Source organism: Aphelocoma coerulescens, chromosome 1A (genome assembly GCF_041296385.1).
Source record: "Aphelocoma coerulescens isolate FSJ_1873_10779 chromosome 1A, UR_Acoe_1.0, whole genome shotgun sequence".
Lineage (NCBI taxonomy): Eukaryota > Metazoa > Chordata > Aves > Passeriformes > Corvidae > Aphelocoma > Aphelocoma coerulescens.
This window is the reverse complement of record NC_091014.1, coordinates 19,606,675-19,630,385: the sequence shown is the minus strand read 5'-3', so window position 1 is coordinate 19,630,385 and position 23,711 is coordinate 19,606,675. Positions and strand designations below refer to the sequence as shown.

The following is a 23,711-nucleotide window of genomic DNA, read 5'->3' as shown; positions in this document are numbered from 1 at the left end:
AGAGTGCAGGTCAGTTCATGGTCAACAGTACTGGAGGCAGCTGACACATTCAAAAGAATCAGAAATGACACCTGATCTTCATCCATCATTGACAAGGGATTATCAGCCAACACAAATATGTGCTGTGACTTCTGTATCAAGTGGTTTGTAAACAACCGTGTATTACAGATAGGATTTTAAGAGAGCTCAGTGTTGCCCTATCCAGAAAGAAAAGCAGAGCAAAGCTATAATATGCTGACATGAATTTATGCAAATTCAGTGCTCATAGCATAAGGAGAGTAGGATTATCTGGCCATCTACTGAAGGATCTGGGATCTGACAGAAGGATTTGGGACTGGTTTCCTACAGAGAAGAGATATTTAAAGAAATAGTGAAAATTAAATTGATGCATGTCATTGTATGGAAGAGTGTCTGGTTTAAAAGTGGGATTTATTGGGCACGCTTTCTGTGTGAAACAAGTCCAGAAACACTAAGTTTCAGTCTGTCAAATTGGCTGTCATGTAGAGAATTTTCATATGGCACAATAATTCCACAGATCACTTGGAATTCATGTCATTCTGACTTTAAAGGTAATCTCTGGATTATTCTATCCAAAACAATGCTATTTTAATTTCTACAAATAGAGAAAAAAGAGAAGAGCTGTTCTTTGGACAGGGAGGCAGTTCTCACTGTGTGTGCCTCTTCTCTGACATCAGAGCCCAGAAAATAATATTCCCCAGACTGGTAACCCTACTTTCTCCCTCACACCATGCTGTCCTCAGTCCCTTCTCTCCCAAGCCTCAAATTCCCTCATCCTTCCTGCCTAAAAACTCATTCAAATGTCTTCTCCATTGAGGCTCCCCTTCCACATTGTCCCTTTCCAAGGCCTCTGCTGTTTCAAATCACCTTCCTCTCATACAAAACCACTCATCTTCCTCTCCATCTCTCCTTGCTTAGATTTACTTCATCTCTGACAATTACTTTCCTATAACTTTCACTAACCCTGTTCCTCCAGAGCCAGTCCTTGCAATCCCCAAACCTCTAAACTAGAGAAATAAGGCCTTCCTAATCCTTTTTGAAACCCAACCTGCCTTTCCCATCTTTCACCTTTCTTCTCCCAACCCTTTATCTAGCATTTATCCAGACCTTTAGTTCCCCTTCTGTTCCCAATTCTCCTTTCCTGTCCTGCAGTCCCTGTGCTCCACATCCTTAGTATTACCAACCTAGTTCCCACCTCCTGAGTGGTGCCATTCATTTATAATCCATTTATTACCTCCCTGTTGACTTCCAAGGGACAGTATGACCTCCTCATCAGCCCTTGCCTCCAGCAGAGCCCTCCTCTTCCTTATGCCGCCCTCAGAAAAACTCTTTGGAGGTCCTGCACCACACTTGGAGCCAGCTGGCATTGGTTCCATCAGACATAAAGGAAAATTTTGGCAGCTTCTCACAGCCCTGTAGTCACCCAACTACCAAAAACTTGCCATGCAAACCCAAGACAAAAGTAATTATTCAAGAAGTATGAGCATCAAGTTTCATTTCCTCTTAAGCCAATGGGAATTCAAACTCATCTCTCCTCCTGTTTTGATATTAAGTAGTCACTGGATAAAATGAACAGTCCTGCAAACAGTAACGAGAATCAAGAAATCTTTCTTCTCCTTGTGATGTTTATTATAGCCCCTAATTTTCAGGATTGAGCCCCCTATTGTGCTCTCCTTTTCGTCTTGTTAGTCTTCTCTTTTCCTGTGACTATTCCAACTTCAACTCAAGAAGATGCAACAAAATACACAGAACAACCTGCATCTGAAGAGGTCTGATGCTTGATCAAGAAATGAAAGACTTGACATTGAACTTTCTCAGTCTAGCCAAGGAAGGCCTACAGACAAAGATTCACAATTTTTCCAAGTATTAGAAAAGCCATTGTATTGTATTATGAAGGAATTTAAAAACTCTGTTTCCTTTAAAAAATATTCATAACTGTGTTTTTCAAGCAGCACACTGTTCTGTGTGTTTGCTGTGAATGTTCTGACAATATATTCCAACTTAAAGAGAGACTGAGGGGAAAAATCCTGTTCCTGAAACCTGATCAGGTGTTGAACCAGCTGCTGAACTTCTCATACTAGAGCAATTTGAGATGGGCTGCAGAGAACTGAATTCTCATAATAGTAATGTTAAACATCAAACAGAGGGGCCCCTGGTGAGTTTAGGTATCTATATTGGGTTAGCTGCAGCTGAGATGGGGATTTCAGGATCATAATTGCGCTCAGCTACACCCAAGTTTTTCCAGAACTTCCTCAAACCTGAGTCCTTTCACAGATATGATCTTGATTTTTTTCCTTTTAGTGCTCCAAAATCTCTTCCAGATCATTCTCAGAAACATGTGGTTGAAGTGGTTTTCTGCTTTTTTTCCTCCATACTTGGATGCAAGACAATGGTTAAATGACCTCAGAAAGCTTTATGGGAGGGATTATGAGATGTTGTCATGGTAAATTACCAGTTCCTGATCAACACTGGTGCTGCCCCCTCACAAAAGCAAGAAACTCATGAGACAAGAAAAGCCTCTCCAGATGAAGGAAGAAAGGAGATTCCCCTTGCCAGAACACTTTTCCATAGTGCAGAGAGGTTCACCAGTTGTTGGGCTGGCTCTGTCTATTGTCCTCTGTTAGAGTAGCACATGAGGACAGTGCAACTTCCTCTCTATGTGCCCAGGGTGCTGGGATTCCCTCATGTCCTCAGGCTGGCATCTGGAGCCTCTCTGCAGAACTGTTCCAGATGGGATGTGGTTTTGACAGCTGGACTGACAACTGTCCTTTGGGAAGTGACTCAAATGAAGCATGTCAAAGTTGTCACGTGAAGGGTGACAAAGAGCTGTCAGATAACCATTGTCATTGATTTCTGTAGTTATGTTTTTTTCAATTTACACAATATTTTGACTGAGAAATATCATCTAATTGCATACTTCCTACTGGAAAAAATTGTTATTTTTCTCATTTTTATTCCTTGTGCTAGAATGTCCTTCCTATAGTCTTTTCCTACACCTCCAAGGCTTGCTGTAGTAATTTAATAATTGAGTAACTAGCACTGAAAATAATGGACCAGTTTTATTCCAACTGTCACATCCACATTAGGGAATGTACCTCTGGGGCAGACTTGGCTCTCCCATTTAAAGTTTTAAACTGTCAGTTGCAAAACAGAGCTTTTAGAGCAGCCCCCGCACTGTCTAGCAAACTTGTGAAATAAACCTGCAAGTCTTTTTAAAATGGCACTTTTCAATGAGGTAATTGTTTTTTGAGACTAAAACCAAGTGTGAGTAAAGAAACATTACACTGCACGGTATCACTGGAGTCCCTATTTCTCTGATCTGCTTAGAGCCCTAAAGAAAACTATTAAATTGAACCTCTCTGAAACAGAAACTAAATCATGTCAGCAAAACTTATCACTCACTTCTGTACTACTTTCAAAAATAAATAAATAAGGAAATAGATATCAGAACCATGATGTGCTGCAAAGAATTTTCCATTTGTAGCCTCCCCAAACAAGATTCTGGTGCTTTTCTAGTAAAAGTCAAATTAAGTGTTCTATAAATCCCTGCAAATGGTTTGCTTTCATTTCAATACAAGGAAGATATCTGTAGCACTAGTCAGAGAACAGGCCTTCTATGCAGTGACCACTTCAGACAACACTCAAATCACTCACCTTTTGCTTCTGATTCAGGAAATGATGACACAGAGGTGCCCTGAGCTCCTTACTGTCTGTCTGATTCCCATGTATGGGATAGTCTGACTTGTTGCAAAGATGTTCCAGGGCTCATCAATATCTTCTACACAGATTGCAATCCTATCCAGAAAGACTTGTCCTCTCATCTGCCATTCATTCAGCAGAGCTCTGGGGTCAGAGGAACCAGGTAATCCACAACAATCATTTAGCAGGTGAGTAAATCTAGTCACTTCATACTATGCCTGTGTTTTGCCAGACAAAAGATTCAAAGACTACCAACAGAATTGGAGAATGAAAGCTGGTTTATCAAGCATCCACCTATTTTACTGCATGGCAACCAAAGGTCTCCCCTGATGTATTGGTTATTTGCACTGACCAATGCACTGTGAAACTTACGTGGTGCCAAGAGCTCTGAATTAAAAATTTCCTTGTATCGATTCTGGAGTCTCCTATTTTGTGTTAGTGGCAGCCAGACACTGGGCCAGCAGCATGCCAAAATGGGAGGCAGGAATAGGAAAGCTTAGACAGTGTATCATCATGAACTGAGTGTGTTGTTACGTGCAAAGCATGACCACACATGCAAAATGCTGATTCCATCCAAACCCATAAAGCCTGACTTTAAGCTGATTTGGCTTCATCTTTTCTGCTCCTTGTTGAGTCATCACAAGGCTTTTTTGTCCAGGATTAGACCTAATCCTTCTGTGACATCACCCTTTGCACTCACTAAAGTATAAAGCGAGGGCTGGACCCTGGCTACAATAGCTCCACAGATTTGTAAGTCATAGCGTACATGAGACAGCTTTTTTCCTGCCTGTGTTACAAAGTATCAGGTTTCTGTTTTCTTTTTCTGATTTCTGCACAACATTTTGATGTAATTTGTTCTACTTTGGCATTTTTTACAAAGCAATATGTAGCACAGACCAACATTTATAAAAATCACAACAATTCATATTTTCTACAAAATATTGCATTTCAGCTGTAACATATAAGTTTAAAAATAAAGAAATGTTCTTTTCACATCTTACAATGGGGTTCATCTACCTTAATTCTAACATCTAGAAGTCTATCACTTGATGTAGAGGCCCTACTTCATGATACCTTTATTCTTTCTCTCTTCATGCTTTCATTGCTCATTTTCTCATTTTACACTGTTCTTTTTCTGTGATTGCTTCCATTTCTCCATAAATCCTCTTACTTTAAAATTCTCTTCTTCCTCTGTTCTGACTCCAGCACATCCATACATCCATCTCCTTCCTTCCTTCCTTCCTTCCTTCCTTCCTTCCTTCCTTCCTTCCTTCCTTCCTTCCTTCCTTCCTTCCTTCCTTCCTTCCTTCCTTCCTTCCTTCCTTCCTTCCTTCCTTCCTTCCTTCCTTCCTTCCTTCCTTCCTTCCTTCCTTCCTTCCCTCCCTCCCTCCCTCCCTCCCTCCCGTCACCTTCCTCCTCCATTTCCCTCTTCTCTGATGTACCAGCTCCCTTATTATCCCTCTTTGTCACATTCCTACTTCTTCCTATCTTTCCTTTCTCTTTCTCTACAAGAAACTCCTTCTCCTTTTCTTCTTCCTCCATTCCCACGTGTTTTATTGTGTATCAGTAAACCTCTGTGATGTCTTCTCACTGTCACTGCTCTCATTCCCTCATTTGAATCTGCCTTTTTTAAGTCTCTATGTCTGTTACCCTTTCTAGATGTCCTTGCTCTACCATTTGAATTTGCTTGGGATTTTTTTGATGGCTTCTTTTCTTCTTCTTTCCTTCCCATTCTATAAGTGATTGTCCAGTGTTACAGGTTTTACTAATTTAATTTACTAATTTTACTAATACTAAATTTACTAAAAAAAAAAATTTACTAATTTTTACTAATTACTTAATTTTACTAAGAATAAAAATACCTGTCCTCTAAATTGCAGCTACCCAAAACTCCTGACAGGACATCTTGAATGGTGCCACAGCTCTTCAGCTCCACTAGGCCATCACTAAAATAAAAGTTTGAGTTTAGGTGGAAGGATAGTCTTTCCATGTTTCTTGTCTTCAGATCAGGAAGGACCTTGCTGTGTAACCTCCCATGTGTGCACTCAGGTTTTCTTTGGAAGGAATGCTTATTGTTCTCCAAACTGTGCTTCAACCTGGACAATAGACTAGGACTGCATCCATTCAGCAGAACACAGGCACACAGCAGTCCCTTCCAGTTTCCCCAGACTGGGGGATAGGAGGGTGCACCTGCAGACCTCAGGTAAATTGTGCTTTGATTTTCTCTGAGATGTATAGTAAATTCTGCTTGTTTCCCACCATACTGTCTATGTATTGGACAGTGTACAGGACACAGGAGACATCACAGTTCTTGCTTGAAAGTATTCAAGTGTTAAAAAAGTCATTTCTCTGAAAATAGGAAAAGCAGAAGCAAGAAGTACTATAGGCTAAGTGTGCCTGGAATTGAGCAGTTTTCCTTTTTGAATGGGCCGAACAAGTTATGAAGCAATTCTGTCAATCCTGGAAAGACTGGAAGGCTGCAGAACCCAAAAGTCAAGAGCAACATTGGCTTTGCATTTTACTGCTGAAAAAAAAATGCAGTAATAGGGAGGTTTCAGGTCCTAGGGCCACTTTGCACTCTTCCTACATTTGGAAGCTCTAACTCTTCTATCCATTTTACAGAGTCAGTCTTTTATCACTAGGGAAAATACTCCTAATTTTATTTGCTGCAACCTTTATGTGAGCAAGAACAGAGTCCCACCTCCAGCAACCATTAGGAGGTGATACCTGTCTTTGCTTACAATGTTCTCAGGCAGCAAAGAGAACTGAGCTTCTCTCTCAAGGCCCATTCTTACCAACTGCTAGGTTATTGCAATATGTGGGAAGAAACTGATTCTTAAAAAAAAACCAAAAAAAAAAAAACCCAAAAAAAACAAACAAACAAACAAAAAAAACCAAAAAAAACCAAAACAAAACAAAACAAAAAAAACCAAAAACAATTTGTTATCAGAGTATATTTTAAGAACATTTTCTTAAGCCGGTTGTGTATATCACTGAAAAGCAAGAAGACACAGATAGGCATAGATCCTCAAATATATTTAGATTCCTAAATCCCATTTATTTTGGTATGAATTTCACATGAACTGGAAAGGACCCAGTCTGCCCAATTTTTAACAATCCTAGATCCATTAAAGAGTAAATATATGTGGATAAGTAATTCCACTACAGCAGTGGGAAAAAAAAGGGCTTAAAGGATAAGGCTAAGGTCTGAGATATGAAAATTTCCAGTCACTGGAACAGTATCCATTCAACTTACCCAGGGAAAAACCAATGAAAGAAGAATTGTTGTGCAAAGAAAGAATCAAAGAGGAGTATCTGGCTAGAAAAGAGCATTATGTAGGTGACATGGCAAAACTTACTCTTTTCATACTACGTAAAAAGCCAAGGTAGCATTAAAAGGGGACAAACAGAAGAAAATGCCAAACTAAAGATCCTGCACTCGCAGGCAGTAAGAACAACTTCTTCTCAAGACAGTCTTCTATCTTTCACCCTGTCAGTTCTTGGCATAGAGATTGCAAACACAGTCTACAATGCTCAGGGCTGATGAGATTCCAGACTGGAGACAACAGGCGGAGGAGTGATCTGTAGATTTTCTAAATGACACTGGAGATTTCTTAACTGAAAGGCCTCAGCACCTCTTCAGCACAGTATCACCACTTTGAACTAAAAAACTCTCAAAACTGATCAGACAGTTGACAGCTCTGAACATGTAAACAGGTCTGAAGAGGCAGAGCAGTTCCCAACAGCAACCAGCAAACCCAGAAAAAAGGCAGCCAGGAAAGCTTGGAACCAAAGTGCTGGTGATCTTATATTACTCCCAAATATCTTGGGTGGATGCATGTGCTGCACCTCTCAATCACAGCTTAGATACTCCTCTGGGCAGATGGAGTCACTTCTTCAGACAAAAGAATGAGCATGGTCCTTTTGCTGTTTGATTTTATTATTGAAATATTACTGGATTTTTTCTGAATTTCTAGTGTAAATACATACAACAGTGCTCAACACATTCCTTTTTGCAGTCCTTCAAAACGAGCCCTCATTTATGCCTAGGCCTCCCAAATATGGTGATAATACTACTGATTAAGTAATAGAAATACTGAAGCAAATTCTTTTGGAGTTACATTACTTCAAATCTCTTTAGAGTCTACTGCTATTCCTCAGTATGTCTCTCCTAAAGAGTTATTTGGACTTTCGCTCAATTAACTCAGCATCCCCCGCAGTGAGTAAGCCTCCAGATGGTCTCTTCTTTTGAGGTGGTTAAGATATTTTTACTGGGAAGGGGATGCAATTTCTTTCAGACTGCATCTGTGAGACATTTAGGAAGTTATATTGGTGCTCAGAAAATAACGATGCCTGTCCTGAAAAATCATCCTGCTCTTTTATGACAGTCTGTTTTAATTGGCTGCCTACCTAGTGTAGCTGTCTTCTCGGCCCACACTTTTGCCTGAGCTGGGCTGAGATGTCAAAAATGGAAGAAGAAAATGAATTATTTAAACCTTCATCTAAAAAAGCACCCAATTCTTTTGTCATTACACTGATTTTACATTAGTTTGCAAAGTTTACCATTTATATTAGTGCATTTTATGAAGTCACTTTTAATTGACAGCACTGTGAGATGTCAAACAGACATTAGGAGGTTTCTCAGACTTAAAGATGGCTCTTTGTTCTGCTATTTGGATTTAGCACTAAAGCTTTTTGAACCTTGATATATTTGAATTTATGACAAAGCTGATTCTGCGTTACAAAATTCGGATCTGAATCAGAACCCTCAGTATCTACTGAAACTGCAAACTCAGTAACTACTGAAAAGCATCGCTCTTGCTTTTCTACAGGGCCTTCTGAACCAAGCTGTCAACAATTTTTTGTAATTGAAAACAGCCTCCAATATGGTTCCATCCTTTATTTTATTTTGGTTTTTTATTTTTCAATTTTTCGGGGGGAGGCGGTGGGGTTTTTTTAATTGATAATGACAGAATTCCTTAAAAATCTTAAAACGCTCTACAACAACCTCTGACATATTTTAAAATCCCACATGAACACAACATAATATAATTTCCTATGAAAGAGTTAAATTTCCACTGATATTTATAAATGTCAGATAAATGTGTGTGTAAAACTCAAATAATTCTTTCTGGCCTTCTGCCAAAAACTTGAAATCCCTTTTTGTTATATTAATTCAAATGACAAAATTATTGTTTGAATAATTTAAAATAAATTTCGGTTTGTATGTTTTAAAATATGAACTGTTTCAGTTGAGATTGACAACAGGGAACTAAGAAGCAGAAATGCTTTTAAAAAGTCTCCAGTTAAATGATATTCTTTTAGTTAAATAATATTCTTTCTAAAAGTATTTTAGTTTACCAGTTCATCCAACCTCTATTTCAGAGCAATATCACTTTAGTATCATCTTGGTACTAATGGAAAGAATTACTAAAGGTATCTTAAATACTCTGATCCATAATTTAGAATATTTGTCAACCTCCGGTATGGTCCCCATGTTTTGTACTGAAACTTGCACCAAATTTACACCAAACAATCTTTCTACATCCTTATTTCTGTCTCTCTTTCTTTCTTTCTTTCTTTCTTTCTTTCTTTCTTTCTTTCTTTCTTTCTTTCTTTCTTTCTTTCTTTCTTTCTTTCTTTCTTTCTTTCTTTCTTTCTTTCTTTCTTTCTTTCTTTCTTTCTTTCTTTCTTTCTTTCTTTCTTTCTTTCTTTCTTTCTTTTCTTTCTTTCTTTCTTTCTTTCTTTCTTTCTTTTCTTTCTTTCTTTCTTTTCTTTCTTTCTTTCTTTTCTTTCTTTCTTTCCTTCCTTTCCTTTCCTTCCTTTCCTTTCCTTTCTTTCCTTTCTTTCTCTCTTTTCTCCCTTATTCATCTCTTTGCTCTTACCTGTACTCGGACTTCTTACCTTTGTTCACAGAGGCTTTAAGAGCACTGCTGTTTCCTGACTGTTCTGGTTATTGTGGCTGCCTTCTGGTATATCAGGGACATATAGACATTTATTAGGACAGAGCATTTGGTTTGAAAGCAGAAGTTTCATCATCAATGTGAAGAGTAGCACACTGACTTCTTCCACCTTTCTAATTGTAATGATCCCATGATTGCTGATTTGAGGATCACAGGGACTATGTTGAAAATATACCTCCCTGCAGAAAATATACTTTTTTTGGCTAATTGCAACACAGAAACACAGGAATAGGTTGAGTTTTCCTAGAGATGCTATTCAATCTCATTTTTCAGTTGCATAGCATTTTCACCCACACTGCAATTTTCCTAGGTAATAATATCACCCTCGCTTTGAAAGGGAGAGAAATATTTATAAATGTGTCAGAGCCCTAAAAGACAATTCTTTTTTGAAAGCTAAAATTTGCTCAAGTAAGAACTTCAGTCATCAGATTTTCTGTGCCCTCTGCTGAAGCATGCTATTATTAAACTTTACCAACGAGTATGAAAAAGGTGATACAGTAACCAGTTACAAAAACCATACAGATGTTTCCAATGAAAGAGCTAATCACAGGCCTTGCTAAAATATGCTGAAGTGAGGGTAAATGATGGTCCATACATGGCAGCAGCACCCCATCCTCTCAGAGCCTGTGAGACAAGGAAGGTCTACTACACTCTGTCTCAGAGGACACTCTGATTACCTACCATGTTGCTAAGATAGATACAGGTGGAATTTAATATTCACTCCCAAAGGAGAGAGGGATCTCAGAAATATCTATTCCAACATTAAGTTTTCTCAGACCAAACAAATCATGGAAAGGCAGCACTGGGTTCATTGAAAAGCATTTCCTGATACTGCAGGCAGCATCTTACAGAAAGGCTTTTCACTGGAGAAGAAGTTCAAACCATCACTGTAACACTAAATTCTTCTGCTCCCTTATCTTATGCCATAATGAATGGAATGATACAAAAATTGTTACTGTGCTTCCTCTTCTATCCATGTGCAGAAAGAAAAGCATTCATCTCCAGAGCAATTTTGTTTGTATTTCTGGAAAAGCAGACTAAAGGTCTAGATTTAGACATGCTCCCATCCTCAATGTGCTCTGTTGGTTAGTGATGAGTAGCAGTGCATTTAATGTGTTAGTGATTTTGGAAGTCTCTTCACAGCAGTTAAATACCTAACCACAGATGAAGTATCTATTCAGGAGGCCAAGCACTTGTTTGTGAGCTCTTTTAGTTCCTTTTGCTTTTCTGGCCCAGTGAATTTCTTGGCGTTCTTTAGGGAGATAGAGGGGTAGGATGCTCACAGGGATCATTGGGAACTCAGCATTCCCACAAACCAGACAAGTTACCAGAGCAAACATCTCTCCTCACTAATGCAGAATTGCTATTCACTTGTTTCACATTAACATACTCTCCTGCCCTTCCACACACTTTGCCTTATTCCACCCTATTTTACACTGCTTCTCAGCAGGCATGTGATCCACTCTTCCAGCCATGCAACTGGAAGGTAGAGCTCTGTAACTCCTACATGGATGATAGAACAAGTGGCTGTTAGTTTCAGACTTTTTGTTTGTTTGTTTGTCAGGAGCTCTGCAGTGACAGTGCATCTGTCTTTGTTTTGACACTGCTTTCTGTAATCTAGCCTGAATCCCACAGCTCTGTAGCGCAGCAATTTGTCATGAGCAAGTCCTTTGTATTTGTCTTCTCATGGAAATTTGCAACATTCCATACTAGTCCTCCTCTACAGCTGATGTTTGGATATGATACCAAGCATCATCACTGCGTACTGGAGAGAGGACAAAATATCAATAAATATCACCTCATGGACTGGAGTGACAAACTCTAAATTCTGGGGTTTTGTACTTACAGACAGGGATTGGTGGGATTACCCTCATGTCCATCTTTCCCTTTCACCCAAACAGTAAGGGATGCTGGTATGTTTGTAAGGAAGGTGCTATATTGAAAATGAAATAGCTATGTGTTCTTGCAGTAGAGTTTTTGAAGGACCACACCATTCAAATGGGTGCAGGCTACACAAAACACCTCTGTGAGGAATGAATGGAAACAGTGCCCTGAGTTCAGCATGAGAGGGCAAATGTGGCAGAGGGTGGGGTAACCCACTCTGCCTGGGATAAACCCCACCTGGTGCAGGTCTCTGGAGCTGGGATCAGTGGATACACCAGCTGACATGCTCCAAGGCGCCCAGAGCCTACACCAGAGGTTACTTTCCTCAGACACTGTGTTAAAGAATTTGTGCCTAGTGGGCCACTGGAAACATTGCGACAGGACAAGCCAGAGCAAGATTTCTTGGTCAACAAGCTCAGAACCCTAGGATTACTGTGTGAAGAGAATTTACATTGCATACATATCTTATCTTGTGAGTGGGAAAGGAGACCTCTTCTGCAAAATTTTCCTGTGCTGACTTTGCCATCAAGACTAAGGTATAAGTGGCAGTGTGATCACCAGGCAGAGAGCATACTATTTCTTCTGCCCTTTTCAGATCTCATAAAAATAGAGGTGAGTTTATTGGTTTGTGTTTCCATTAGTCAACCATCCCTAGAAGGTGGGAAAACCCATCCATTAGGGGAGACACCAAGAAACAATTTTAAAAAAACCCACCTTAAAATACCTTGCACCACTATCACAAGGAAATACTTAATAAAAGCAAGGATGCTTTTTTTCCTTTTCATGTATGTACCAAGCAAAATGCATGTCCATTACCTTGTCTTCCAAAAATAATAAAGGAAATTCAGAATAAAAACATGTCCACTGTTTTAGAATAAAAACACTGTATCATTCACTCTCTCTTTGTAAAGATCCAGTCTTCCTGAAGATTCCTGGCAATTCCGAGGCTCTAAAAATTACATGTAACAAAATAATTTAAAAAACATGAGAAGACATGAGTTATCTTTTTTTCCAAAGAAATCATGAATTCCAGTTAGATTTCTTACTTTAAAAACTGAAAAATAAACCAAACCACAGTCATTTAAGGTCATTAGACTGAAAAATTGCATTTTCTTGGAAGTACTTCTAAGTGTAGTAACAGAAGATACGAGGCTCTTTCCTTGGCTGTTTCCAACAAATACTTAAGGGAGCTATGCAGTAGCAAAGGAGAGGAAACTTCCTGCAGCTTGCTTGTTCAAGGGGTTGTTCTGTACTGATTCCATGCCCAGTTGATCTGGATGCATCTCAGGGCAGCTTAACCCATGCTGGATGGCCAGAGCACCTCACCATGTGCAGAAACTGCCCCAGCACATACAGGCAAATCTTCCTCTGTCCACAAAAGGATGCAGCCAAATGGCAAAGTGCAGCCACAAAAAAATCCCCGGTAGCTGCTTATGCAGCCTCTGGCACCCTCTGCATTGTCAGCAGAGGACAGAGGGCTCCAAATGGGGCTGAAGTTGCTGCCTGCAGATTTTATAGCAATGGTTGTGGAAAGGAAAACTCCAGAACTAACTTCATAGAAATGAAATTCTCTCTCTCTCTCTGTCATTTACTTTACAAATCTTCTGGAATGCGGTACCACCCAAGTATTAGTCGTGCATCACTATCAAGCTGAGAGGTTGAGTAAACATGAAAAAAACACAGATAAGCTCATTCTGACTTGTGAAAGCCAAAAGTGAGCTGGGATGTAACAAGGGCTAAGTGTGGCATGTCCTGTGATAAGGAAGAGCTTAATCAGGGAAGGGCCCTTGTTTTCAATTTGCTAATTTCCTTTTTCTACAACATTGTCAATAACAAGGGCGTAGAAGGCATTTTTAATTGGAAAATTTCTTATGTCTTCACTGATTCAGGCACTTGCAGGGTGTAGGTGGGACTTTTACCGTCAGCACTAGCCAACACTGTCCCAGTGTTTCAGTGTTTTCTGTCCCTCTATATCCTGCATTGCTAGGAAAGGCAACTCGTCATGTCAACCCATATTGCCACCAGGGAATATAGAAAAAAGTACTGAAAGGAGATGAAGTTGGAAGACAGCTGGATGAATCTCTAAGTACAGTGAGATCACTAATGCCAATGTATAAATCAGCTTCATTCTTAGTGGCCGAATTCTGGTCTGATTTCCGCTTATGTAGACCCAGATAAACTCTGTGAAAGTGAAAGGAGGTCCTGTGGAGCTGCATCACAATAAGGCACAAACAGAATATACCCCTTTGCTTAAATCCATCATGGTTTCAGGACTACAAAGTACTTGGAAAGACCCTTTTTTTAGGCTTATGAACTAATGGAAAAAGTAATCCAGAAAAACAAAGGTTTCTTAGCACTGTTACACAGTGACCAAAAACACAAATAGGTACTACTAGGTTATAACTCTTAGAATTGCACTCCTGGGAGAACAAATCAAAAAGCAAGACAAATCAAACTCTAATAAAGCAAAAGGGAAAAGCAGAATCATCAAGTTTTCATTCTGTATAATAGGTTTTCTTTGTACTTATTTCCCTTTGGAAACAAGTTCTGCTTTATAACATGTAAAAAGCAGTAAAACTCATTTGTGTGAGAGCCAGTGTTTCCCCAGATTCTGCATGGCAACAAGCACAATGAACTGAGAGCTACCCACTGGAAGTGACACTTTGCATCACCAAATTCATAAAGTATCACTTTTTTTTCTATGTACAACCCAGTACCAGCTTTCACTGTTTGTTTCATCATACTTTTAGTGGGACAGAAGACTAAATAACAGAATGCCAAGCCTGGTATAATGTTTTTAGGATAGAAGGATGGGGGGAATGAAGGTCATTAATACTGGAAAAGAACAACCTACTTCACAGAGGCAAGATAGAACAGGGAAGACTGGAAACCAACAGCTTTGTCTCTGGCTCCCATGCTGCGCACACTGATGCTGCCTATGAATTGTCAGCGGCTGGAAGTCCCCACTGATATCAGGATGGGAAGAGAGAGGTGTCACCATTTTTTCCAGAGGCATAAAATAAGAAAGCTAAATCCAGACTAGTGAAGAGGTTCTCTTCAGCAGGAGGAGGAAAGCAACTGCAAGGTTTACGGGGGGGTTGTCTGTCTCCATGAATTCGAGCTGTGAGAGTACAGCAGAATGGCTTTCTCGTCACAAAAAGGTCCCAAAATCCCTGGCTGACAGAGCTGACAGATCTCAGATTTCCTGCAGAAACCAGCCAGATGCTGTAGTCTCTCATATGGCTAGCTACGTCAGGCAGAACAGGGTATGTAATCCATGAGCCAGGAAAAATTTTGCTGTGTCTTCCTCTGCCCCACTTGTCTTGGTTTCCAAGGACTGAAATAGCTTCTTGTGAACAGAAACAAGTACAATCCTGAGACATAGGACACAACCACAAGAATTTGATGTTCACAGCTTGGTTTCAATGCCAGTTCTCCTGCTCCCAAAATTTAGACATAACCAGCTCTGGAGACGTCACGTCCACTCAACTTAGCTCTCTGCCCCTCCACAGCAGAGTAGTCCCAGGGGGAGAGCAGTTCCAGGATCACTCTATCCCTGGAAACAAGGCCAGGTACTTGTTGGTAGAGTCCTGGATGGGCCAGTCAAACACATACCTTAGGCTGGGCTGTTGCAGGAGACCCCCCAGCCCTCACTGCAGCTGTGATCCTTTTACTGGTGTACTCATGGCCCTTTGGAAGGCCAAAAGAGCAGGAGAGACTGTAGGACTCAGCAGTAATGGCACTGACCTGTGGTCACCCTCTGTTACCTGTCATGGGCAGCTTCTCCTCTGTCTGATCACTGCCGTGCAGACTGGACTGTGCCACAGAAGCCCTGCATTACTGTGCTCGGAGGAGCTTTGGCTACCCATGTGATTGACTTTCCGTGAAACGGCCCCAGTCACAATATTTAAGATGTACATAAAAGATAGACAACAAAATATTGCTGTTCCAGAGGATCCAGTGAGGGAGTAACCTTCCAGAGAATATGGTGCAAATTTCCTAAAGACACCTGTCAAAACATCCTGTCCAAAAAACAACAGTGGTGTCACAATAAAAGACTATACCCAATCCCATGGGAGAATGACCAGGGGACACTGTAAAATCTGCTTCTGGAGAAAGAACATGCTCAGATTTGATGCAGTGTACAGACTTTTGATAGCCTGCTAAACAGTTTTGAAAATAATTAGTTTAAATTCGACTAAGAAAAAGACACACAACATATATTTCTTGAGCCCTCTTGCCAATTTTCTTGCTTTATTCATTCAGGGCCCAGTAGGGATGCTAACCAATTTCCTTAGTATTGCCAGCAGTTTCAGGATTTCAGCATCACTAGCAAATGCCAAGAATTTTAGGGTATCTGTGATATTTAAAACAGAACTTTGGTTATGAACATTTGTTTATAGAGTGCTTTCACTCCAAACTCCCAAAACACTGACCACCAGAGAAATCCCTGCTCTGATGCTAACAGGAATCCCTGGATCAGGGTCCCTGGATTATTAAAACCTCTGGCAAGGCAGCAGCAGCTCTTAATACAGCAGCTCGGTACTACAGTCTGAGACAAGAAAGGAATAATAATGTATCTAACTAAATTACATGTAAATGTCACCTAGACAAAATATAGTTACCCACATGGAATTTGGACAGAGCTCTCGTGTTAACACCCTAGCTCCTGGCCAAAGTGCCAAAGCACTTCTGGAAGTTAAGAGTGGCCAAGAACTTGGTTTTACAGCTCATCCAAAACCCCATAATGCTTGCAGTAACTAATGGATTATATAATAATTACCATTTTAGTGACAAGTTGCAGCTCTACATATTATGATTTTTTTTGGTGGTGGTGGTGGTAATGGTGCCTGGCTTAAAATGGTCTGTCATTCACTGCTGCTGGTTTTTCTAATTCTGGTTGGGTTTAATCCATTTAAAGTCTTGCAGGCACTCTTCTGTGTCTCTTGCTGATAAACATTTCTGCAGGAGTCGTTTATGCTGACAAAAAATTCTAGACATACAGATTATGTAATTTTTCAGAGAGGAGCTCCTAGATTTAAGGGAAATGCAGATTTTGCACTCATCTGCAGAAGTTCACTGCAATTCAAGGAGACTCTGTGTCATCTGCTCATAGCAGATCTTGGCAAGTCACTCATTTTACTTTCTCCTTTTTTTTTTTTTTTTTTTTTGCGTGTGTGTGTGTGTGTGTGTTGCTATTAGGCAAGTACAGGTGAAAAAAATATGTGAGCAGCAGAAGTTATTAGAGTCTATTGAGTGCCTAGCACCTGAGTCTATTGGGGAGACTAATTATAAAGCTTCAATACAAGACTGACACCATCTGGCTACTACAAGAGTTTGCAGGACTTACAATGGTTGTGTGAAATATTTCTTTTAAACCCAGAAAACGACAGTATTTTGAGATCCAGTTCCAAGTGGCAATCCCCAGTGAACAGTCAGCACCACCTGTGTGCACCCTATGGAAGCTGGAAAAGCAGAGGGCTTCTCAGCAGCAGACACCCTCCTGCTGCTCCTCCATCACTGCTCTCAGAGCAGGTGCAGGTATTTTATCACCACAGCTCTGCAATATTGCCAGCTAAAAGCTGTCTCCTAGTGTAAGCAGTTTCTAGTAAAGACTGATTTGGCTTTTTTATATCTGCAGGGTGAACCTCTAGATTTTCTAGTATCTTCCCAGGAGCACGCAAGAAAATCAGGTGAGAAGCCAGTGTTCTTTGAGAAACTGCAACATTTCTCGCAGTAAATCACCCGAGGCTTAAGCCAATGCACTTGAACAATGTTCCAAAGTCAATGACAATGCTCATGCTCTTAAACTGAAATGACTGGATAAGCACCTCCAAACAACAGCTTGAAAAACAAATTTAACTAAATGAAACCTATTATTTATCCAACTCCTGTACTGAGCTTGGATTCACAACCTATGAACTTCATTCCCTCCATCAGGAAAGAAAAATAAGATAATGATCAAAATTACATTGCAGTTGAATATGAGATGACAAGATGTAATTTCTCACTTCTCTAACTGCTTTTCCCCAGATGCTTGCAGCTGACTTATTTGCATTTATTTGGAGCAGAATTGCTTTTTCTTTGCACTTTCCCAGAAAGGAGTAACACTGACTTCTTTCTTGAGCTCAGTGAGTCAGAATGAGTCAGAGCACAAGGCGGGAGAGGGTCCCTGGCACAGAATTTCTCTCTGCAGAGGGTTTGAGGAAGAAGGGAGTTTCAAACCACATATGGAGCTCCCTTTGTGGAGCTTTTGCCAGGATGCCACAATTGTAGCACATTTTCCCACTCAGATCAGAGCAAGAGGAAATTGAATTAAGTCCTTACTGACTGATAAGGTGAATATTTGCATTTTTGAGGAAGGAGTAGAGTTATGCAATAAACAGTAAAGAATATGATCCAAAAAAGTCATCATTACAATTATACAGAGAAACACTTCAAAGATATTATAAGCAGATGGAGAAATAGGATTTTCAAAAGTACGATGTTTCCTTAATAAGAACTCCATCTGGGATTTAAAGTTTGCAGCTTTTTCTAGTTTCCATAGAAAACTATTTGCGTATCTTAACACAATATAGATTATTACCGTGTGTCCGCCAAATTTACTAAAGGAGTGTTCAAACTCTACCCAGAAAAGGAATTTTCATTCTTCACATTGCATGTTAAGCTCAAATTTGTGTGTTCAAATCAAAAAGAGATTTATTTCTTTTCCTTCCTTGCAATCCTGAAAACTGCATACAAGAGTAAATAAGTAAGAAAGAATTGTGAAATCTCAAATATACTTCCCTTCCTCATAAATGGTCTAGTTTCCCAAATACGTCTTGGAAAACAGCCATCACCAGAATGTCAAGCCAAAGCTATGTGAATATCTGTTTGTATCGTTTTGTTGCCAAAAAATGATTAAATAAAGAAATTAAAACTACTTTGACCTAAAATGAACTTTTCTTAATTCCTTGGAAAAAACAAACAAATCAGTGAAAATTATTTGAGGACAAAAAAAAACCCCAAAAACCACACAACAAAAAATCAACAACAACAACAAAAATTTTAAACTTTATGTCTTTTTCATAAGCTCAACCTACTACAAATGTTTGCATTTGTTAGTATGGGATCTTTTTTTCTGAAAATAAGGTAACTAGTTTTAATCAGGTTAGCAGATTAAATACAAATGCTTCTCTCAGTGTTTGTTGTTCTCTGTTCTGTCCTTAAGAGACTTCAGTGCTTCTGACCATGCCCCATTATAACAATTCAGCAGCTCTGAGATGGAGTCAAAGGCTTCTGTCAGGAGTTGTTATTCTGCACCTTGTTGGAGAGCACTGGGCTGGCCTGGACTCTGCTAGGGAAGCACCTCTTTTCTGTTTGGCAGCTCCTTGCTGCATTTATGTGTGGTTTTCTACCTTGTATCAAAATGGGTAGTGACAATTTATTAAAAATTCACACAAACATTTCCATGAGTTCACACTCTGTTCTTATCACAGATGGACCCAAACTGCAAAATCTGGATCCTGAATTAAATATTCTTTTGCTTTGGTATGTCAGATGCAAGGTCTTGCCTTCATTAAGAAAAAAAAAAGGAAAAAGGGAAAAAAAAAGCAAAAGGTGTGTTCTCATTTTGAATTAGTTAACTAAAGGTTAAATTCTAGCAAATGCAAAGAAACTCAGATTTTATTTGGCTTCTCTACAGTCACCAGCTCAATGTTTAACTTATTTGAAGCCCATAAACTGCCCTGTCTTCAATGGAATATTGTTGTGCATCAATTGCTCTGAGTTATGGGTACCTATTATCTTTAGTGAGGAAAATACCCAAATACATGAGCAAGGCCTAATTCCAACCTCAAAAACACGAGAAATACTAAAGCACTGGATGTTAAGATATTTATCATTTGGTTGTGCTGCTAGCACACTGCACATATTCAGAGGCAATAGTGAGGCAGGATCCCAAGATGAGAGATATCACTCAGAACTCCAGTGCCACAGGAGAATGAAGGAATTCTGCAGAAGATGTTAGGATTTTGCTGCTTTGTGTGCAATGATAGGAAAGCATGATGTTTTGCCTATGCTGGTTTGTGACCAGGACCACTAGTAATAGCATTTTCACACCATTATTTTTGGCCAGTCTGTGTGTTATAACATAAGGAAGAGAAAATGAGGACCAGTCAAAAAGTAGCATAAATTAGATGATTATGATGAAAACATTTAAATTTTGACATGTACTTAACAGTTCTTCTGTGCCCAGCAATGCTTGGAATAAGATGAACATGTTTTGTGGTAATGCCAGATCCCATAATATCACCCAGGATCAGTAATGAGAAGGGCTGCTCGCTCTGAAGATTATTCCAATCACACCTTTCCACGGAAGGTTTAATGTTCAGCAGTCTGTTAGGAAGAAATGTGTTTTAAAACAAGAGTTGGAAATAGAAAAGATGATTATGACACAATTATGCAGAAAGAGAATAGCACAGAAGACTTCACAGAGAGCAGTCTGGGAGAACTCAAAACAAACAGAAAAAAAGAAATGAAGCCTTTTTTTCTGTGGTACACCCAGCTTCTTAGCAGATACCTCTGTGGGACTGCTACAGCTACTTCTCTGTATTGCTTTATCTTCAGTCATGTTAAAAGATCCTTCTGTCACATTCTGAAACATGAAAAGGGTAAAATACATAATGCTGTGTACAGTTAAAATTCAGTGGTTCACAAATATTGCAGCCAAGGCCAAAATCTTTGGATTGCAGTGTCAGCTTTACGATAGTGCTTTGTAGCACCAAACTCATCTATTTCCACTTCATAAGCATTTTTTATTTGTTATGCTTTTTGTATGCCTTTTGAAGTCCAGAAAACCTTACAGCACAGCATGCTGTATCACCACACCACACCATTTTTCCTTTAGAATTTTCTTTAGATATTTCCTGGAAGATTGTCATCATGAAATTTGTACTGTTCCATGATTTATGCTTTTTCCCTGTGCCAAATAGATACATACTAATATACTATAATATATGCTCTCAGTATCACCAAGAAAAAGCACACAATCTATTAAATGTCTGCTAAGTTTACCATTTGAGATCATTTAAATTATGTTTAAGTGACTTCAATCCTCCAAATTCATTTAAAGCCCAAAGAACTGGCACAAGTCCAGAAGCAATCAGAAGGAAGCCAAGACCTACAGGAGATCAATATAAAATTTTAAATTTAGAGTCTCTGAATCCAAACTGCTGACAAAAAATGCAAGCTCAAAAAAAAAAAAAAAAAAAAAAAAGCAAACCAGCAAACCAGTTAATGGCTTTTCTAAGTAAACATCCAAGATATTTTTTATCATGCAATGAAGCTTTTTGATATATGTAATCTTTGCTCTTTTCCAGCTCCTATCTGTCAGTGGAAATGTAGCCTTTTATATACCAACAGATTAATGTTCTCAAAGGAAAAAAAAGTAAAGGAATGCACTATAGCAATCACTTTTTAAAAACACAATTAACTAAACACTGAACATTTGACATCGAGTACTGTGAGGATAGACTTTATGTCAGAACATCTTTTCCTTGTTTTTATTTTTAAGCAGTAACTACAGAAGCAGCACTGCATTTATGCTATCATAATTAATGTGGTGACAGCTTTTCCATTACAAATTTCTGTTTTCAGGGATTTATAACTCATCTGTGGAAGACTGTTCCAGGCAAAAAAAAAGTCTTTTTGAAGTGTAAAGATCAAAGATCACATTAAACTTCATGTTTAAAAGAAAACTACCTTTTTTCTTCAGCACAGCAAGCCAAAAGTTCAAAACCGTAGTGAAAGGATAAATGGGTCTGGTCTGGTTTATTTTGGCTTCACACTGGAAGAAGTGATAGAATTTATATGTTTAATAGTAAACATTAATATTAGAAGAACATTAAACTGATTTTGAGGCAGCATGGAGGCTGGCATTCACTATCACAATTTAAATTATTTCAGTTCATTTCAAGACAAGAGTGTCTCCTCAGAGTTTCAGAAATAAATATTTTAATTTAAATTTGGGGTAACCACGGATTTCATAAGAGCAATGATTTTGCCCCCAGCAGATTGTACACAGAAAAAATTCAGTTTCATCAAGGGAATGTTTGGGTAATAGGGATAAATAAAGTGAAGGTTTATTTAAGTGTTGGGAAGAATGAAAATACTAAATCAAACAGAAAATTTTTAAAAATATTAAAATTACCTAAAGTGTATTACCTAAATCTTGTCACAAAAAGCACAACAACCCTACTAAAGCACTTCTCTGTGTCGGTACTTCCACTGAAGTCTGTACTTTTGCAAGGCTGAAACTGAAATACAAGGATAGCTTTAAAAACAAAAACAGACAGGCATAAATACCAGAGATAAACTATCAAAGAGAGATCTCTGGCACTAAAAAAGCACTGCCTATGCTATTTAATCACTAATATTTGGATACGTTTTTTCTTCTTTTCTTTTTAAATACGTGCAGTAGTTTTGATGTTACAGGATATATATATATACACCACAATAGGTTATAAATCATTAAACCTGATGATATTGTTTCACTTAGCATTTATGTTTCATTTGTGTGATGGAATTTTTTTGTACTCTGTCTCTAATTATAGAGGAAGATTTTTTTTCCTGTCGTTTATTTGACTTCATTCACCACTTCTCAACATATGCCATATTTAGGACGTGATATAACTAAAATTTTATGTGAAACCATTCTAGTTCTTCCATTTTAGGACAAACTAAGGAATGTATCCCCTTTAAGTTAATGTTTAAATCTTCTTTGGTTAAATATAATAATTAAAATAAGCCCAAGAAGACCACCTCTGTGGAGGTAAAAGTGGTGCTGCTTGTAGGATAGAGCTTGGGCAGGTTTCAGGAGACAGCCCGAGTGATGGAATTCCTTCAGGGTGGGCATCTTCACTGGGTTTTGCAGAAGAAACTCAGGAATCTTGCACATCAATCTTCTGCGAGTCCAAACTGATTCTGTGTCCCTTGTTCTAGGTTGGCTCACTGTAGACATTATCAGTTATACATTTGGCTATTGTTAGTATTCATTTCTAACCAACGATCAGAAAAGCACAAAAAACCCCCACTTTCATGTTTAAAAAAAATTATGTTAGCTCTAGCAAATCCTTGGGGGGGGAAATCCATATTTCATTTTGGGTGTTTCCTTCTCTCTCTGGCTGATAAATTTACAAAATATATAAAAATTCTGCATCCAACCTGTACTTTACAAGCACAAAAGAGATCCACCCTCCAGATGCACACAAGCCAAACCCTATCACATCACTTCCCTACCAAAAACATATGCACTTTCTGGGAATCAGAAGCAGAGCCCAGAAAAAATCTAAACCATTCACTTGAATGATGATAATAATAATGAATATATGCAGAGTTTGTAACTTCTCTTGTTCTATAGAAAAGGTCAGATTACCTAGTCTGTACTTTGACACATTACAGGCCATTACATTTCATCAACTTACCCTTCCCAAATGTTTAAATATCTAAATTTAGAACTCTAAAAGAAATGCCTAAAGGCCCTGAGTTGAGCTAAGCTGCTTATCACACAAAGTTTTTTACTCTCTCCTTATCCCAAACATTCCTGATCCTGCAGCCAGGCAAAGGGGTAATGGTTACAGTCTGTGCCCTGCTGCTTCACTTTTAAACAAGGAGGAGGAGGTGGGAGCACACAGCTGGATGTACTCTCACCTCCAATCACAGAAGCTAGATCCAACTCTGAGCTCATCTTTTCAGTGCTTGGGTCAAAATACTCTCAAGCTCCTCAGTAATCCTGTTTATAGTAGGGGAAATCAAAGTCTTACCAGTGTCCAAGGCCCTTTATATGATACAATACTGAAATTATTTCTATTGCTAATCTTGCTGTTATTCTCTGCGTTTCCTGTGTATACAATAGTGACTTCAAATACAAGTTCAAATGAATAGCAGAGTCTTTTATCCCTGGAGTCAGGCTATTCTCCCAGAATACCACAGATGTCAGTAGAAGAATTTGCACCACGAATAGTTTTTTGTCTTTCCATTGTTTTTGACACCTCAAACACATGCAATTTTTTTCATGTGGGGCACGTGAACCATCTTCAAGAGAAAGTGGTCATAAAATACCACTGCAGAAAGTCCTCCACTGGTGTGTGCCTTCCCATGACTGGATTA

General features: G+C 39.0%; 1 long non-coding RNA gene across 5 annotated transcripts; it reads right to left on the bottom strand.

Annotated features, from left to right (window-relative positions):
• Nucleotides 1-18,582: 18,582 nt before the first annotated feature.
• On the bottom strand, nt 18,583-23,164 carry LOC138104590 (uncharacterized). Of its 5 annotated transcripts, XR_011148141.1 has the most exons (5): nt 23,027-23,164; nt 22,365-22,553; nt 21,754-21,859; nt 21,306-21,390; nt 18,583-19,940 (listed from the first exon to the last, which is right to left on the bottom strand). It is a non-coding gene; the product is annotated as an uncharacterized lncRNA (long non-coding RNA). The 5 variants fall into 5 exon arrangements; XR_011148137.1 differs by having other exon boundaries at nt 21,754-22,553; XR_011148140.1 differs by having other exon boundaries at nt 21,768-22,553.
• Between the last annotated feature and the right edge of the window lie 547 nt (nt 23,165-23,711).